The sequence below is a fragment of the Symsagittifera roscoffensis genome, chromosome 3 (assembly GCF_963678635.1).
Source record: "Symsagittifera roscoffensis chromosome 3, txSymRosc1.1, whole genome shotgun sequence".
Classification (NCBI taxonomy): Eukaryota; Metazoa; Xenacoelomorpha; order Acoela; family Convolutidae; genus Symsagittifera; species Symsagittifera roscoffensis.
In genome coordinates this window covers 5,687,333-5,694,056 of record NC_087064.1, presented here as the reverse complement: position 1 = coordinate 5,694,056, position 6,724 = coordinate 5,687,333, and the positions used below count along the sequence as shown (strand labels likewise).

The following is a 6,724-nucleotide window of genomic DNA, read 5'->3' as shown; positions in this document are numbered from 1 at the left end:
ATCGAAAACTTCGATTCAGTCGAATGAAACAATGGACCTTTTGAGAGCTTGTCAATTCTTTTGACTAATTCTTCTTTTTAGTTTTCAAAATTAAGATTGACAATTTTTCAAATTGTTTCGAGTTCAATTAATTGTTCCTTCTTTAATAGTCAACTTCTTTAATTAAAAACTAGCTTTATCGATTTTGTCATAAATTAAACTGACGATTTGATTACAGAGCAACATTTATTTTTTGTTTTTCCTTTCAAAGTTGCACTATTTTCATCGTGTTTTTCATAGTTCTTCTAAAATCGAAATTATTAAAACTTATACAACATCTTACTTTATTTTTCAAAACATAGGGCGTTTGTTATAGAGTTCGGGAAAGCAAAATGGTTTCTCGTATTTTCATTCGGTTAATTTTTACCCTCACTTATCTGACGATTCAAACGACAAAAAGCGAAGACACCGAGCAACTCGTGAACCTTAAACAGCGGGTCGGAAACTTCAGCGAGCTTCTCAACCAGAAACTGGAACCGCAAATCCGGCTCGAACTCAGCATGGAAAACATCAACTGGAAAATTGTCAGCCTCGAGGATATCATTTTGACGAAGTTGCAGAATGCCGAAACTAGAATCATGGGCTACATGAACAGTTTCCAAAACCGACTTAACTTCATTTGCTGGACTTACGAAGAGGGTTTTGTACCTCTGGACTCGAAAAAGAAAATAAAAATGCCAGACTTCATCAATGGATCGTGGCTCTCGCCAGTGGAAAACAACTCGGGCATCATTCTCCATTACAGCCCGGAGTAAGACTTGTTTCTTTTTAACTTTACTAAAGTATATTGGTCTTTCCCGGGTCGAGTTTTGCGATTTATGTTTCGACCGAGGCGCGTCGAACACATGTCAGAGTTCGACCGAAAATCCATAGTCGAGAAGGTACTAAAGTCAAACTCAAAGTCGAAACATAAAGTCGAGTCGGCCGAAACATAAGAGCGAACACAAAGTCGAAATATTAAATCGTAGACAAGTTCAAACATAACGTCAAACACAGATTTACACCACAGTTGAAAGATAGGGTTGAGTCGATCAAAACAAAGTCGAACACAAACAAAAATTCATCAAAAATTTGATTAAAAAATAAAACTTAAAAAAACTCAATGTTTTTTTCAATTTTTTTGCAGAAATTTTTTCATTTTTTTTTGAAGTTTTTGATTCCCATAATGACACTAAAAGTTTCCAAAACTAACTTAATTGCGTAAAGTTAAGTTTTGAGGGCTTAAATTGAGTATAAAAAAGCTGCTGTAAGCATGCTGGCTCGCTTTCTTTGCTCGATTTTGAAATGAAAATCAAAAATCTTAGACCGTTTGAGAACGTTTTTTGAAAAATTTTTTCAGTCGTTCAAGTCACAACTAAAAGGGCTTCAATTTGGTGTATCATTCGATCATTCCGATGATATCTTGAGATAGCTCATTTTGTGTTGTAGAAAACAAAAAAGAAAAAAAAACTAAAACACACCCGAATACAAAATTCCTCCCCATTTTTCAAACAGTCGGATCAAAAAAATGGGCTTTTTTGGCTGATGCTAACACATAATACTATAAAAGCGCTGGGCGTGACCTAGCCTTGACCAACGCTTCCCATTGATCAGGTTTTTTTTCGTGGTTGCGTCAAATTGCACTTAGTAGAGAGAAATATAATCAAATTGAGTCACAAGTTTATGCAATGGAACAAAAATTTTACGTTATATAGCTCATTTATTTAGCTCCTTTATTCAAGCTTTGATTGTTTTTTTTACTTTTTGTTTAAACGTGTCTGTCATTGGATTATTCAGTGCTAACTCGCACTGAAATTTGGATATTCTTGCTGCGCTCTGACTTTGTAAGGGGGGGGGGGGCTTTTTCCGAGCAAAATGAGATGCCAAAAAAATATGACAGATAGGGTCGAGTGAAAACTGAAAAAATTGAAAAACTTTTTGTCGTGACTCCATCAAATTTGAAAGTTTATATTTTTGTTTTGCTCATGTGCTCTTTATGAAGGGATATACTACAAAAACGTTCCTAACTCAGTTGCTATAGCGAAACAAATTTCGAAGTGACGCTCAAAAAATATTACCAGAGAAAAACTCGAATCTGAAAATTGTTATAGAGTAGGTTCTGCTGATCTGCTGAGGGGGCACTGTACAAACTGAAAACTGAAGATACAGTAAAAACTGAAGTGACAAACTTCTCGCACAAAGTGACCAGATTTCGAACAAAATGGCCACAATATTTAAGCTCGGTGTGGCTTTTTTTCCTGTCGATTTCAATTTTTCGGGCCGCTGATTTTGACGGGAATTTTTTTTACAGAATCTGGAAAATTATTGAGGTCTTGCGCTTAAATTTAAAAAGATCTTTCATTTACCATCATAAAAATTAGGAGGCTTTGAAATTACCCAATTTGGTATAACTAAAAACGACATTTTTCGTGTTGTTAACTTATAGGCGGCGAAAAACATAAGAAAACACAAAATACATCTATTGCCTGGGAATTTTAAAAAAATTCAAATTTATTTTTCCAGAAACGTTCAATACTTTTTTCATCATCTCAAAAACCATTTGAAAGACGTTGATAAGCAGTCCGCATACTGGTTTGTTTTGCCCTAATGCGAGCATCATCAAACACGTCTGTCTGAAAAAGATTTCTGACAAAAAAGCTAGGACGTCAAAAGATATAATTTTTGACGCATCTATATCTGATTTGTTGGTAGTCAGAGCAAAAACTATGTATAAAAAATTCATAATTTATCATATTTATTTTAAATTTGTCATATTTCAGAATGCGACCCGCTTATAATGTTATGTGTATAAGACCGGCATTATGTGCGTGTCTGTGTCGCATTATGAAATGATATAAAGGTAAGACTATTATTCTTCCGACTTTCGAAGAAAACGGAATATTTATGCCCGGTGTGTGGTTTTTTTTTATTCAGTCAATTTTCACCGATCGAAATAACAATTTTCAACAAAAATTTTTATACCCCATTGAAGATATCGACTTCCTGAAAAAAAAAAAATATTTCACCTCCCGATCATTATTTTTGTAAAGTCTGGGGGTTTGGAAATTGCCAAAATTGCCTTGTTCTCGACTAAATTATGCGCGCTTTGAAGAGTTTATTCATAATGCTGAGAGCGTAACGCGAATTATCTATGCGTGGCGAGTTATCCCGCAAAAAAATCGTTCCCAAATTCAATTGAGGCTAGCTAATTGGTCGCAATTATTTTGCGTGAAATTTTACATTTTGATATGTCCAAAATGTATAGGTTTTCAACATTTTCTTTTCCCGAAAAATTATTCGATATGAATGAAGGGACGGTCGGAACATTCAGGGTTTTGCCCTGCTATACGAGCAGTCTTTAGATTAGTTAGATAAAATTTATAACCACTAGTAGGTGGGTAGTCGAATTTAATTCATTCAAACTGCCAAAGAGAGCTCGAAAAGGAATTTTGGCTGGCCTGGAAAATGTCGGCAAAGTATATTATTAACTTTTTAGGGTCACCCTTTTAAGGTACGGCGAAAGTTTAATTTCTGATTTGATCCCCATTTTGCACAATTGGCTCCCTGCAGTTTTTGAGAAAGTTATTTAGTTACATTTTCCTGCATGTCCTGTGTTCAAAAACTCAATCAATTATATTTTTTCTTATCTGAACTTTTTGATAACTTGATTTCTTAAACCGATGAATAACTAGCCTAATTGTTGTGATAAACTTATTAAATTGAAGCTGTAAATGATCATGACTGATATTCAATCAAACAATGTCTCCAATCCCTGATACCCAATTCAAACACCCTATCAGAAACCCATTTCGAAGCCGGATACAATATTCCCCACGCTAAAATACCCAAGGCAGACACCCCATCCCGAAGTCCAGCCACAAAACGAGTATATACAGTTCTGAGTCTCATCGAACAGTAAACTTCAGAGGATAAAAACCTAGTGCAGCTAATCCAGACAACCATCAAAGCATCGGTCAACGATATAATTCCAACTCTGTTTGCAAATCTGAAACATTAGATGAAGGAGTTGATGGCGAACATGATCAATATTGCGACAAAAGACATGAAGAAGAAACAAGTTCTCTCTGAAGTAAAAAAAAACAGCTATGATCAAAGAAAGACGCTGCAACCTCATAAGCGTAACTGAAGCTGAGTTGCTGGAAAGCTACAACAGAAGAAAAAACGTGCGCATTATCGGAATAGCCAGCAACGCTGAAAATGCGAGCCCATGAATCAGTAGAAGAGACGACAAATAAAGTACTGAACACTGCAAACACGATTGGAGCAAATATCACCGGCAGGATATATCAATTGCCGATCGACTACCAGGTCGAGTAAAAACAAAACCTATCCTTGTTCGGTTTTGCCGACGAGTTGCAAAAGTGGATCTCTTGAAAAAGAAGCGCCATCTGAACGAGAAAGAGAGCACAAAAGACGTTAATTTATTCAAAGATTTAATGAAGGCTAATTTAAACCTTCCTCAAACTTGATAAAAAACTGACGATCGAGATGCGGCGGCTGGTACAGAAAGGGAAATATCTTCTTCCAGTAACAGAAAGGATATTTATACGACAAAATAATCGGGCTCTATGAAGGCGGGCATCTACTTGACTATATTTTTAATGATAATATGATTTGCTTTACTGGTGTTTTCTACCAACCGAAGGCCCCCTCCGGAACGTAACATTTTCTGTGCTAGATATAAATGTTTGCTCTCTGAAAGGTCATCTTAATAAACTGGAAGCTTTAGTATACAGTCTTTTGTCTCCGCCTTCCGTTTTATGCTTATCGGAAACTTGATCAACAGAAAATGATGATTGCAAAAGCTGTTTCATTGACGGCTATATTAAGTTTATAATATACAACCGTAAAACTTGCGGAGGTGGGGTTGTAATACAAATACGCTCTGACTTTAAGTTTTTGAAATCTATACCCACACGCATCGAGGTAAAACGTTGTAGCGACAATTGAAAAAGATAACTATCAGTTTAAATTGCCACAATTTACAACCGTCTCAGCATAAATAAACTCGGTTCTATCGATCAACCAGATAATGTTCCGGAAAATAAACTTCTCGCCATCGTTACCATTTATAATCTGTGGTGATTTCAATATCGATATTTCTAAGAATAATCAGCTACCCAAAAAGTACCTGAGCTGAATTTTCTCATTTGGCTATAAAATAGGTGATACAAAAGCGAAAATAGTTACTGAAACAACAAACACAAGTCTGGATCAATTCAAATATCTAAATTTAACTCAAACGGATCACCATGTTTCAGAGTACCAAAGGTTTTCCGATCATTATCCGATCCTATTACAATGGACTTGGATCCTAAAACCGGAAAAAAATCAATCTTTTCGTGACCTACAAATTGTTAAAGATGAACAAGCATCTGCCATGCTATATTAGCGATTTGCAATCACAATTAAAAGAAACTGAAGGCGCAATTTGCTTAAAGACTGATACTTCTGCATCATTTAACAATTTTGCTGCAGTTTTTATTAAATTTACTTCATATTATGCACCCATGAGAATAAACACAAGTACGCAATTCAAAAAAAAACCGAAATGGTTCAACAACACACTGAAAAAACTTAAAAACTAAATGAAACAAAATCTCATCGTTTTTGGAAAAATTCAAATTGCGAGTGAAGCTGGAAAAAGAACATACTATCATAAAACATTTTCTGCCTGTATAGGAAACTCAAGACAGAGCGATTTCAGCGGAAAAAAAACATAAATGATACCGATCCGCCAATACTGGAATTGTGTCTGCAGCACTGCAATATTCCGTCAACATTTGATGTTGCTGAAAAAATTCAATAGTTTTTTCTCAGCAATTGGCAACCGACCTTAAAAAGAACATGGCTTGTCTACCATCAACACCTTTGAGCCAAGTTGAGCAATCTATGTTTATGTAAACAGTAACAGATCTCGAAGTTCTGGCAACAATCCATAATCTCGACAAAACATTCATCATCGGGAGATGACAATATCAAACAACATAGTAATTATATTATCGCACCTGCTACCGTTCCTTGTTTAACTTTGCTCATTAACAAACCCTTCCTGCAAGGTGTTTTCCCCCATATTCAAAAAAGTGGACCAATTCATAAAAGTGGACCTCCTAGTGTTCATGAAAACAATTACCGACCAATATCGCTCCTGATTGTCTGGAGTAAAATCTTTGAAAGAACCATGTTCACTAGAATCTAAAGTCCTCCGATGACCTTTCAATTAAACAATTGTGATTCAAAAACTGAAGCGGTTTGTAAGTATTTAAGGATGTACGTTGATTCAAAACTATCTTTTGTGTCCCACATAGACCATGTAAGAATACGATTGGCAAAACAATCAGGCATTGATTCAAAGCTACGATTTCATACATCTCGGTATCTACTTGTAGCTTTCTATCGCAGTAACATCATAACAACTATCCAGCATGGCATTCTTGAATACGGTTTTGTTGCAGGTTTTTCCTCCTTGATTCCAACTTTTATGCTTCAGAAAAAGATATTGAAAATTGATCTATTTTAGAAAACGTGGTGACCACTGAGAAGACCTTTTCGTGAAAAATCAACAACTAACAGTGCATGAACTTCATGTCTACGAGTTACTGAAAGTCGTACTACGATCAATAAATAACCTCCACGGTGAAGATTTTTTGAATAATTTATTCAGTTTTGAAAATCAACCTACGAG

General features: G+C 35.5%; 1 protein-coding gene across 1 annotated transcript in view; it reads left to right on the top strand.

The window, feature by feature from the left end:
• Window positions 1–318: 318 nt before the first annotated feature.
• LOC134841521 (voltage-dependent calcium channel subunit alpha-2/delta-1-like) overlaps window positions 319–6,724 on the top strand; it is a gene marked incomplete in the record, with an annotated part of 18,481 nt that continues 12,075 nt past the window's right edge. Inside the window, 1 exon segment of the mRNA XM_063857552.1 lies at window positions 319–793.